Consider the following 12482-nt stretch of genomic DNA (forward strand, 5'->3'; position numbering starts at 1 on the left):
AAAAAAAAATGTGTTGCTCACCATCTTCACTCTCTAAAAAAATTAGGCCAAAGTGGCACCGAAGAGCAGATCAGAGACGCAGCTAAAGGATGGCAGCGTTAGGAGGAAGTGATACGTTCAACAGGGGGAATGTAATTTCAGTGCGCACCAAAGGAGCGTCTTAATGTCAGGTGTAAATGTAATGCAGCAAACTCAGATCTAGACAGGAGCAATGTAACAGTTCTAATACCAGGTGTACAGGGAGTCTTTCTTCACCTCCGCTGCTCTCTCTTTCTCTTTGCCTCCTCGTGTTTCTCTTTTCCTTCAGTTAACAATGCCGGAGTGTTATTTCTCTTTGAGGAGGCTGCTTGAGTTCCCATCGGGCATGAGAGCGGCGGGGTGGAGATGGAAGCGGTGACCGTGCAAGACGGCGACATCGGGCTGGGCGAGCCTATTAGCGCACTTCACAGCTGGTCCTCTCTCTCTCTCTCTCTCTCTCTCTCTCTCACACACACACACACACACACACATACAAACACATACACACAATGGTCTTCAAGAGACCTATTGAAGGCTGCTAGTTTGAAGGAGAAGAAGGAAAGAAAGATGGAGCTGGTTGTCCTCTGAGCTCCCATTAAAAGCATCTAAAAGCTGCCAGAGAGGCTGGATGAGGGGTAAAAGACGGCATCCATCAATTAGAGGAAAATGAGATTCAGGAAGAGGGGTGGAGAAAGAGACAGTGTGCATGTGTGTGTACTAGAAAAACAGCAAAGTGAACCCAAGCAGTGTAACCTCAAACTGGCCAATCCAAACTGAATAGAGAACGGCAAAAAAATAATAAGATCTATTGTTACTGTAGCTCTGACCAGCTGAGAAAAAGGTCTAATTTCCAACAAAGGATTTACACAAAGTTATACGAATGATTTGCAAGATTTTTACAGTAACACTGAGTTTGTTTCATTATATCTGACGAGCAAAGGAAATGAAAGAGTAAAGAGTAAGAAAGAAACAGCTGCAATAACGGAGAGTGTGACATAGACCGACCTGAAAGAAAGACAAAGATGCTTTTATCAGGTTGCGTTATGCTAAGCAGGAGAAGCTCCTGGTTTTTGTCTCCAAGGTGCTGTTCTATTTGGACTGAAAAGCGATGCAGCTCTCACCCTTCTAGCAGGTACTCAAGGTGCCAATGACACTGAAATACTTTAAATACATTACGGTCGTCTTTTCTTCATTCTTTTCACTGGTACTATCGCACCTTTCACTCTTTCCTGCATGTCATTTCAGCAATGACGCAAGAGAGACATTTTCTTTTATAAGCTGGAGGTTGGAAAGCAAGATGTTTAACTGGCTTGCTAGTGAGGTCGTTAAGTCTAAAGTATTTTATTCTCATAAAAATCGTACAAATCCGTTCTCTCTTTCAATAAAAAAATCTGTCTTTTTTTGCTTTTAATCGACCAGAGAATACACGCCCATTGGTTTAAATCATTTTCTTGATTTTCATAATTGTCTTAAATTAACTCTACTCTACTCAGTAACAGTTATAGTTTCTCTGTGTGTTTAAGGGTCCTTAAAACCAAAATGTAAACAGTAATGTCTTCTTTGGATTTATCTCTATTTTTGACTTCATTTTGTCTTATGTTGTGTGCATGGCTTTCAACTGGGTTGCACATGATGCTACATCATGAAATACTCTCTGCTTTATGCATTCATCAGTGCTGATTTAAAAGAAATAAGTTTTAAGCATTTGCTGTAAGTTCATGACAAGGTCTTGTAGTGACATAACATTTTTTTGATACATAAATTTGAGCCACCGGACTCGCTCGGCTGGAAACATGTCCATCAATCACGCTGACTGGCATGAGTTTCTCCTGTAAAGGGCGCTTTTATTTGGATCATGTTGTGTAGAAGTGGGCAGTGGTGTTGATGACACTTGTCTGATATTACTGGATTTTGATGCCTTTAAGATCCTCAAGCTGCGTCAAAGTGCTATACGGCTGCTAATGTGGCCGTTGACTGCTCGCCAACAGCAGAGTCTCCGACAGCTTGTGTGAGGTCCACTTAGCATACAAACTGATGCTGGAAAACAGCCTGTTATGCTAAATAGGCAGTAGATGAGAAAATCCCAGTGAATGTGTCCTCTAGCAAATAACTAGAATTTTAAAACCTGCTGCATGTTTGGCTTATTTCCTCAGACATTAATGTCTGACTAATAGCAGCGCAGCATCAACAGATCATTATTATTTTAATAGTAATGCATTAGTGTGATCAAATGAGACTATTACTGAGAAGATGGGCTTCTAAGCTGCACCTTTTGTCGTGAATGAACACGTCAGACTGGAAATGTGCAAAACAGGAAGAGGACACAGTCCTTCCAAAGTAAAGGAAGCTGGGAATGTCAGATGATAGAAGGAGTAGAGGGCATAAGGGAGATAAAGAAAGACCGATCAACATCGACATCACAATAGGCCTTTTCACAGGCGGCATTCTGACATGGCGCAGTGGGAAAAGCACAGGTGTAAATAATAACAACAACAATGGCTGAATTCCATTTGTTTCTGTGTCAGGGTCCTGGTACTGTGTGTGCACTTGAATACAGACATGTGACACTTGAATAGAACAGGGCCATTGTTAATGTTATTAGTACCATCTGTGCTTTTTCCACCTTGACAAGTCAAAATGTCTGCTGTGAGTATACACCTAGCATGAAATCTCAGTCTTGTTGGTTTATTGGGATTAAAGCAGTGCGATACAACTAATTTCTAATACATTATTGACACAACTAACAGTTAACATTACTAAAACTAAAACTTTGCATGTATAATAGCGAAAATGTCAAACGTAAATGAAGTAGTGCCAGATGTAAGAAAATAATGGTGACGTGTGTCACCCTGCTATACCTTATATGCGACCTGTTTTAGCTTGAAATCAGACCTGTTCCCAACGCCACTGTCACATAAGGAGCTATTTATAGATTGCCTGTCTTCTGTCCTACCTGTCTTTCAATCAATCAATCAAGCATCTTAGGAACTGGAGACCCCCCCCCCACCTTACCCCAAGGAGGACAAGGCTACATACAGTATGGTGCATCAATAGACCTGGTTTTATCTATCTAGCTAGTTAAATGGCTGCTTACACTCATTCTGTTTAAAGAGAAGCTTCTGTAATACAATACGTCAGCCCTCAAAGTCCTCTATAAAAAGTACCTGTGAGTGACGATAATCTCATTTATTTCCTATGTACTGTGGTGTCCAATATCAAAGACAAATCATTCCACAGGTATGAAGAAGATAACACCTAAGTCACTTCATGTTCAAGTTCTAAACAACTTGTAATAATCACAACTTATCATCAGTTTTTTTTTTTATCTTTTGAAAGAAAAATATGATTTCAGTATATAATGACAGATGCGAGATGAAACGACCTGTTGAAATGAGTATTTCAGAGAGCGGCCAGCAGGAGACACAGACTGGAGATTATTTGAAAGACTGAACGTGTGTTTGTGTGTGTCTGTATGCACACAGGCTGGGTGGGTTACACCATGGCTCTTCTTACTTCTACTTCAGCATTGATTTGTTTCAGCAAGTTGAGAGATCAAGCTATGAGTTATCGCAGAGAAGCTATTTCTTGATCCACATGTTCAAACCAAGATGACACAGTTGTCTAATAAATGCAGTGGGAAACACTAACATTAACATTAAAGTACAAATATTCACCATTAACAAGATGCTAATTAGCATACATACTGGTGGAATATTGGCACTTGATCTGATCATTATCAAGCACTGACTATGACTAAGACCTACTGGCCATATTCTACAGCTACTAGGCCACTGACAAAGAGTTTTACCTCATTAACCACTTAATTACAGTTTATTGATATTAATGTAAAAGATAAGATTAAAACAAGTTATCTTTAATATCAATAAACCACAATTAGGTGGTTATTGAGGGAAAGTAAGGAAGATGTTACATGAATTACGATCTGAATAACCTAACCCTAACCTTTTATAACCTCCAGGATAAGTGCTAAGTGTTAATGGTGAGTATGTGTACCGTAATATAAAGTGTCACATAAAGTGAATACAGAAACACAATGAAATCATCTGAACACAAGGTGCCCTTTAAAACAATGGTAGTGCCCTTTCCTGCGGTGCTAGATAATCACAACATGTAAAACCTTTGATAAATGTTTGTGAGTGTGTGTTTTTTTAGCATATGCACAGTATGAATAGCGCACATTTGTATGCATATACATGCCTGTCTATTTGCACAACACACATGATACATGCACGCAATTATGCATGGCCGACACTGTATATGTGAATATCATACATATACGTATGAATATGTAGGTATATGAGTGCACCTGTGTCAACATCTCCTGCCTCTCGTCTGAGCCTTTATAACACGCTCTTCCAACCCCCTGCTCGCTCGACCGGCGTGGCCACTCCTCTCTTCACCCCACTGGGATCGCTGTCTTCATGGAATCCTATTAGACAAGCCCTGCTTCCATCTGGATCTTGCACTGACAGCCCATTCATCAACACCCCTGTCTCGCACCAAACACACACAAGTACGCACAGGGCCCTTTATTGTGGAGTGGGACAGGCAAACATCCCATAATAATATAAGAGACACCCACCAGGAAGAAGGGATGAAATAGCAACTCCATGGTGAAAGCCAGCGAGGAGGGAAGGCGTAGATGGAGAAGAAAGGAGGAAGCGTTTGATCAAGGGGGGGGGGGGCGAGTGCGGTGTGTGTGTGTGTGTTTGTGTGTGTTGTCTGTGTTGCCGGCCCTCTCTATGGTCATAACCGGCTGGCTCTTGGTGTGAACATACTGATGAAAGAGGCTTCTGAGAGTAAGGAGCATGAAATAACTTACCTGGTGGATCAGCAGCACGCACACGCATGGCGGCAGCAGCAGCACGGCACCGGGAGGGAAGACAAAGAGAGAGAGAGGCGAGTTAATATCAACACGCAACCCATGTGAGGTTTGAGTGGATCAGGCACAGCAGAATAAAAATCAAGCTTATGTGAAAAGAGATTCATGGATAAACTCAATAACCCAAACAAATCCAATCATACTATCAAACATATAAAAACAAAATGTCCCATTCATTCACCCTCCTCACATACAAGTTCAGTCACTGCGATGTTAACAAGTTCTATACTTTATGAGTGTTGTGTTATTCCAGTTTTGGTCAACCTAGAAAGTTTTAATGAGTTTATCCCCTAATATATCCCAGGATGCACCTTTCTATGGACCAAGCTAGACACAGTACATCAGAAATCAATTTTCAATCATGACTGACTCTTGATCTTCAATATCTCATACAAGAAAGAGCAGAAAGACCACTTTCAGTAGTATTTATCTCTCTCTCACGCGCGCGCACACACACACACAAACAAAGAGAGAGAGAGAGAGGGAGAGAGATCATCTGCAATACTATTGGAAGCAAAGCCATGAAGGCTGAAGGAGTGGTTGTCTTGGAAACAGAGACTGGCATGGGTTATTATGAAGGAAGAAATGAAGGGTGGCAGGGGGTTGTGGGGGGGGCACAATGAAAAGATCTGTGGCGATACAGAGGTGTGTGTGTGTGCATGTATTGTTTTGGGGGTGATGGGAGTGAGGTTCACATGTAGACAAAGTTCCACACTTACTCCACTATCAATATTTCACGTAAGACAAATGAATCAATAATTCAAGCAAATGTGCAGACCAACAGCTGACGCTATGTTATTTTCTAAAGGCATGTATGGCGCTGCTGACATATATTTGGTAGGAACACAGACAAAGAGAGGAAATGGATAAATAAGGAGGGATTGTAACAAGCACAGACAGAGTGACAGACTGACAGCGTCCCCACCCCCCTCTGTTTCCCCTTTCTCCCCATTTTTCCTTCAGCTGTCTGCCTTCAGTGGGTTCGTAGCCCTGTGGTGGTTGTTGCTGACCTCCTTCACTCATTCCGTCCGTCCTCCCTCTTTCTCTCCCCTCTTTCCTCCAGCCCACTCCCCTTTTACAGAGGGGAAAGAACAAGTATCCAGGCAACCCAGGATCACTTACTGGGAGAGAAGAGAAGAGAAGAGAAGAGAAGAGAAGAGAAGAGAAGAGAAGAGAAGAGAAGAGAAGAGAAGAGAAGACTGCAGTGTGATGGAATCGTGAATACAGATGAGAGCTGGAGTAAGAGCGGTTGAATGAGAGAATAAGCAAGAGAGAAAGATAGCAAGTGAGATGTTCTGTACAGTAGTGTGGATGAAAGAGAAAAAAGGAGAGAGGTACTAAATAACCCCTCCTCTAAAAAAAAAAATCAACGTGTGTTGAACAGGTAAAAGTAAAATGGGCCGAGTGACATCTACAATATTCAAAAATAAAATTGTGACAGATAGAAAAGGCTGAAGGAGAGAACAGTACAAGAGGAAAATGAAAAAAGGACAAGATAATGGAGAAAATCAGAAAATCAGTACTTTACTTGAATATTGTCAAGCCTTCCCCTTTTTCGTGGATGATTCTGATGAAAAAAATACACACAATATCTCTCTGCAATAATCAGAATTTTATGCCAATACATTGTGTTGTCAGGATATTGCTGTTTTGTTTAATCCCTCATCTGTATCCATAGAGACCGGAATTGGAAGTTTTAAAAGCAGCCACAGTGGTCTTCAATATTAACTGTGAATTTCTGCTGATGTAGAAGTGGTAGTAAACATGTGAAAAAAAAAGTGAAAAAAAAATACATAGCAAATTGGAAATTATGCTAATGTCAGTGTGTCTTGAGGCATTTGCGGGATGTTTGCATGAGGGCAAGCTGCGCGATAGATAAGGTTCCAGAAAAGAGGGTTTTCCTCGGCTCTCCAAGCCCCTCAAGACACACAGAGAGACGGTGAAGGAGGAGGAGGAGGAGGAGGAGGAGGAGGAGGAGGGAGAGAGCAGACATAAAAACATTGTTGTTGTTGTGTGTGTTTACTTTCATCTGCCTTTTTTATTCAGCCAAGAAATGAAGTTTCAGTTATTCTTCTTCAGTCACAATGGTGAAAGTGAGGGTCCCAGCATGCTTAATAAAGTTAGCTGATGATGTGCAGCCCTTTCTGGGACATAAACATGGTAGTTCAACAGACAGACAATAAAACTGAGCTAATAAAAAACATATTCAGCCTGCTGACAATTGCTGCCTGCTGCAAAGATTTTTTTCCCATTTGACCCTTTCAAATCCTTTTTGCAGTGCTCTGCATGGGATCATGACGCCAGGCTTTGTGCACGCCAACACACACACAACCGTCCCTTATGATGGCTGGATAATGACATTAGAAAGGGCTATAGTAGCTCCAAACCCACGGTAATCCATGACATGTACAACCACAGTGGCATACTGTATCATTCAGGGTAACTGGGTTTGGTATCTATAATGGAGGAACTGGGAGAGGCAGCTGACCTGCTCCACACCTGCATCTTTAGGGATAACAGCCCTCTCCAAGCAAAAGCTTTGAGTTTGTCAGACCATTGTTTTTGGCACTGTTTGACAAAATGACACCAAATCACGTGCATGTCCGGATTCAATCTGCAATCACACTGAGCAATCAGCAGAGAGTGGCGTTAAAGCCCTGTGGGGAGCAATCTGGAGCATTTCCAAGCAGCATCTCCCACAGCCACGTAAAAAAGCTTTCCACAGAGGAGCTGAGCTCATTTTGAACACATAATTGTCCTCCTCTTCCCCTACAGCCTCATTACAGTACAATCTGATTACAGGGTGGAAAACAAAGGGAGAGGATGAAAAATACCATCCACCATCTATGAGGTGGATGCAGGTCTGTTTGTATCGCTGTCAAATTTAGGCCCAGCCCTCCCTTCCTTTCTTGGTGTGGGTTTGACTTTAAGAAAAGTACAACTCTATAAAAACACAGTTTGTGTTCATTCCAGGTGAAATTGCATGTCACATCCGTTTGGGTTTCACAACGTAAAAGCATACATTTTCATCCCTGGTGTCACAGCCGCCGGAGCAAGCTGGAGGAGAGGAGTGGTAGGAAGCGCACAGGGCCTAACGCTGCTGTGACTGAAGTCAGCCCATTTTCTGTGTATGACAGCAGCAGAATGAGACTGTTTCGGCTCAGTTACCGCACCAACGATCGGGTCCCCTGCTCCCAATGAGCAGATTTCATTGGCCTCTATTACTGGGTCAGGCTGCATGTGGCGGCGGCTGTGTGTGTTTGACTAGGCAATAAGCCCAGTGTCACTGTCACTTTCATCAGCAGAAACTCTCTCTCTCCCGCACTCTGTCTCTTGTCTTTTTCTTTGTCTCTCTTTCTCTCAAGGGCAGTCTTGGGAAAAAACAGAATAGGAAGAAATGGATAGTACCAATAGGAGAATAAAGTAAACTTACAATGAAAAGTATGGAGAGTTTTCTTGAGTAAACTCTTTTTTAACTTCAAAGTATGAAAACCCCACATTTGCATGTTGCTTGATGTAAAAATGCATTTATATAAGATTAAAAGAGAGGAGTGAGCAATACGGCCAGAATCTTCCATCACGTTTCTAGTTTTATATCACTGTAACAGTATGTATCAAGGATATTGTCATGTAAATTTAATTAAGAAATGGTTTAAAATAACAATAACGTCCTATACTTCATCACATTTTGTCATTTTCTTCTTTTATCTGGAACCTCCATACCAACAAAAACAACTGCCTCATATGAGACAGCACAGAGTTTAATAACAAAAGATTAAAAAAAGGAAAACTTCCTTCTGCTTTCCAAATGAGACGAATTATCAGGACCAACTGTTGCTCTCTGGTCACGTGACGGCATGGTAAGCAGTCCTGCCGCCCAAATGATATATAAAAAAAATATATACTATATACTATATACTAAAGCTGTTTTCTCACATGATCTCAACAATGTTGAGAATCAGGTCCAGTGTTGTGTTCACAGATGTAGCACATTTGTTTGTGTTGGACATGGTCTCACTGACAAAAAAATTCCATTTGGTTTAGGCCAGGGGTGGAACCTGGGTAGGGTCCCATCCATAATGATGACTGATAATGCATTGATATCAATACTAAACTATGTGGACGTATCCGCAACGAAGGAGTGGAAAGTAACACACAGGAAAGCAGAAAAGAGTACGGAGCAGCTATGCACACTCGGTTTACACAGTGTGTAAATATGGCTTAGATTGTGATAAAAATGAAAGATAGATGGTATTTTAGAGGCAATAATTTCAGTTGGCACTGCTGACATGAAGGTTAGCATGGAGGTTCGATCATGTGGAACACAAAGTTCTATCTATTTATCCTGAGTTCTTCTTGGCTGCATCCCTGTGTGGAAACACACCAGTCCAAAACCAACCCTGCAATACAACAGAGCCAATACAGCCCACATCACACAGCTGAATAGTCGTGTGACATGAGGAGAAATAGGCAATGTAGTCACTACAGGACAAACATAGTGTTAATAGCATCAGCCTTAAAAGCTATCAATAATTCATCAAAATGAAAAAGTTGGCAGATTCAAACATTTTATCTTAAATATCTCAAAAACAACATTCTACCTCAGTCAGTTGTGAGCCTCGAATCCTAAAACTTGTGCACCAAATTCAGAAGCCTTAACAACCATACATCAAAGAGTGAGATATGTTACCAACGACCCACACAGGCATACTAATGAAGTGGTAAGTGGTCAGCCCTGTTGTTAAGGCTTTTTTTTAAATGTGGGTCGCATCAGAGGCATGACTCAAGGTGGCAGGACTCATCAATAACAAGAACTCCAGTTCATCGAGCAGTATGCTCTAAGGTATGCCACTGAAACCTCTGTGCTTCTGCTGAAATAGACTCTTCTTCTCCTTAAAGAGACATTCTCTAAGTCTCTTTAAGCAACGGCTTGGGGTGTGGAATTTATTTCTTGACATGCCTATCTCTGGCTCTATCTGAGCTGTGTGAGAGTGAGGTAAGACAGACTCCAGAGGACGGACAGCGCAGGGTTGGGCTAATGAGTCAGGGCTTATAGGCTGCGAGTTCAGCTCTCATACTGTAGCGTGGCCGTGCTTTTATGTGATTTTCAGAGAGATTGGAAAAGACGGTCTTGAGCTGCAAGGGCATGCGTGCGCACCGATATGACTGTGTCTATATATGTGTGTAAATGCATGTTTATGAGCATAAGCGGGCAGTGCTAATCTAGAGACTGTGCACGCCATCGCATCCAGGAGGGATTTGATTTAAATGAGCGGAGCAGTGCAGAAGTACTATGCACCCTCCAGGGACAAACAGCTCTCAGTCACTGGAGTGAATCCATTACACAGACAGACACAGTATAGATTCACACAGACACACACTCACACACACATACATACTTAGACATAGCACGGCTCTAAACGCTATGAACAAAGTTGTTTATCCGGCCAGTAGAGTGACAGTGACTTCTGTGGCTCTCCGGATTTTCTTTTAATAAACCCATTTTACCAGCCTGAAGAGCTGGAGCTTATCATTACTGAGTTTTACCAACTAACATTCACTTGCAAAATACAAGCTGTCCACAGTCCAAAGAAGGCTGAACACGGTGACATTTGATCTTACTCTTCTCACCTTAAAAGGAAACCTGAGTTATGAAGTTTTCAAACAGTCTCGCTGCTATTTTCAGCTCTCATTGTACAAAAGCTTTAACGTTTGCTTTAGGGTGTCACCAGAGTACCATCAGCAGTACGAATGCATCCAGGCAGACTGTCAGTCTAATAAACTCAGTTATTGCTCCCCTGCTCTCTGAATATGACAAGCGACGCTGAGAAGCTCAACCTTTTCATTGTGCAAAATGTGCCACTTAAGTAAACGAGCTGCGGTAATATTTCAAGTGCTTTTCTTATTCCATTCCATCCCCTCTGATCATCAGTCCTTGTCCAGCTCCATTAGAGCTGTTTCATATCTGAGAATAACAATATCTCAGTCACCGTGCGGCTCACCGCGCTGCCGTTAGAGCTAATCAATCTACGCCTCGTCTCTCTATAGGTGGACTGATCGGCTGGCATTATTCTTCAGTCAATTACCTCCGGTGAGAGAGGCTGAAGGAAGAATGACAATGGACGCTGATGAATGCCAGTCAGGGCTCAATTTAGCCAGCCGGGGCGCTCTCCCTGAGCTGGCAGTGAGACAATTGGGTCGTCTAATAGGTATTTATATGAGCTCCCCTCCAGTGACCAGCTATTTGTTATGAAGAGAGGTTACTGCTGGAATGGACTACTCACCTATAATGTGGTAGTTTGCATAAAGACATACTGGAAGGCCACAGTGTGTATGATGAATGCTTGTGCATGCGTGTGTGTTTATGCACACGTGAATGCATCTGTATTCCTAATCATCTTAAAATGATGTATTCTGTTGCCTTTAAGCAATATCAAGAATCTACTGTAGCAATCAAATGACCATCAATGCCTCTGGCTTGAATCTAAACATCCTCATTTAAGCTCTCAGTGCACACAAGTAGGAAGTAACAGTTAAACCTGGGGAAGGTATTTAACACATCATTACGCCCTGATGCGTCTGTGCAAGAGTGAAGCAGCAGCCAAAGTGGAAGTTGGCACAACAAATGTACGGGTTTAAGGAAAAGGAGGGCCATAGACCAGCTCTTCTGCCCGACAGCATGATGAGAAAAACAGTGCGGCACTTACTCAAGATGAAAAGAGAAATGGGCAAACAGTGAAAGAAAAGGCAAGAGAGAGAAAGAGTAAGATCGGGAGAAACAGACACTTCATTCATGCTTGCAAGTCCAAAACAACAGAGTTTAGTGGATGATAGAAGATGAGGCCTCACTGAAGAGAGGCAAAACTGGGAGAATAAAGTAAAAGAGAATGGATGAAAGAAAAGCTTAAACTCAAGCACAGCAAGTAAGTGTGGCTCATGGAAAATATGGACTAATACACAGGATTTCCAGTTTGCTGTGCTTTTTGGTCATATTTTCCCAATACATTCTGTACTGCAGTTTGGTCAGGTCGAGTAAAGTGAGGGCTCATCTGTGATGTAGTTGGGTTGTGAAGAGCCTCAGGACTCTCAACTTAGGAAATACAGTGAAAGGGGTTTCCTCTTTAATATGGTTCTAACATTTTATGGCTCTTTTCTTAATGTATTAGGGAAGCAGCTAAGAGTTCACTAATGCTGTAGCTGGTGATTTGCTTTGAACTGTGGTAGATTTAAAAAAAACCAAAGGTTTCACATCTGAATCAAATATTTCAGGTATTAATGTAACATGAAAACTCACAACCAGACCTTGCAACTGTTGCTATTCCCATGTGAACCAGATTAGATTATGGGTTGGTTTTAAAACAGGAGGACCTCGTGGCGCAACGGTAGCGCGTCTGACTCCAGATCAGAAGGTTGCGTGTTCAAATCACGTCGGGGTCAAGGCTTTTCACAGTCAGCGCCAACCTTGTGTGGAAAACCTCTGCGACATGGCAGTGGAGTTTGTCTACACGGCGTCTACATTTCCATTAAACACAGCAAAAGAGCTTCTGCAAACAGACGCCTC

The 12482-nt window shown here is 42.1% G+C and overlaps 1 protein-coding gene and 1 non-coding gene across 3 annotated transcripts in view; one reads left to right on the top strand and one right to left on the bottom strand.

Annotated features, from left to right (window-relative positions):
- Nucleotides 1–12482, bottom strand: part of LOC121623719 (partitioning defective 3 homolog) — a 323624-nt gene that overhangs the window by 240098 nt on the left and 71044 nt on the right. The gene's annotated exons all lie outside the window — the stretch shown is intronic.
- On the top strand, nt 12287–12358 carry trnaw-cca. The gene has a single exon. It is a non-coding gene; the product is annotated as a tRNA-Trp (tRNA).

This window comes from Chelmon rostratus, chromosome 20 (genome assembly GCF_017976325.1).
Source record: "Chelmon rostratus isolate fCheRos1 chromosome 20, fCheRos1.pri, whole genome shotgun sequence".
In the NCBI taxonomy this organism is placed as follows: Eukaryota; Metazoa; Chordata; class Actinopteri; order Chaetodontiformes; family Chaetodontidae; genus Chelmon; species Chelmon rostratus.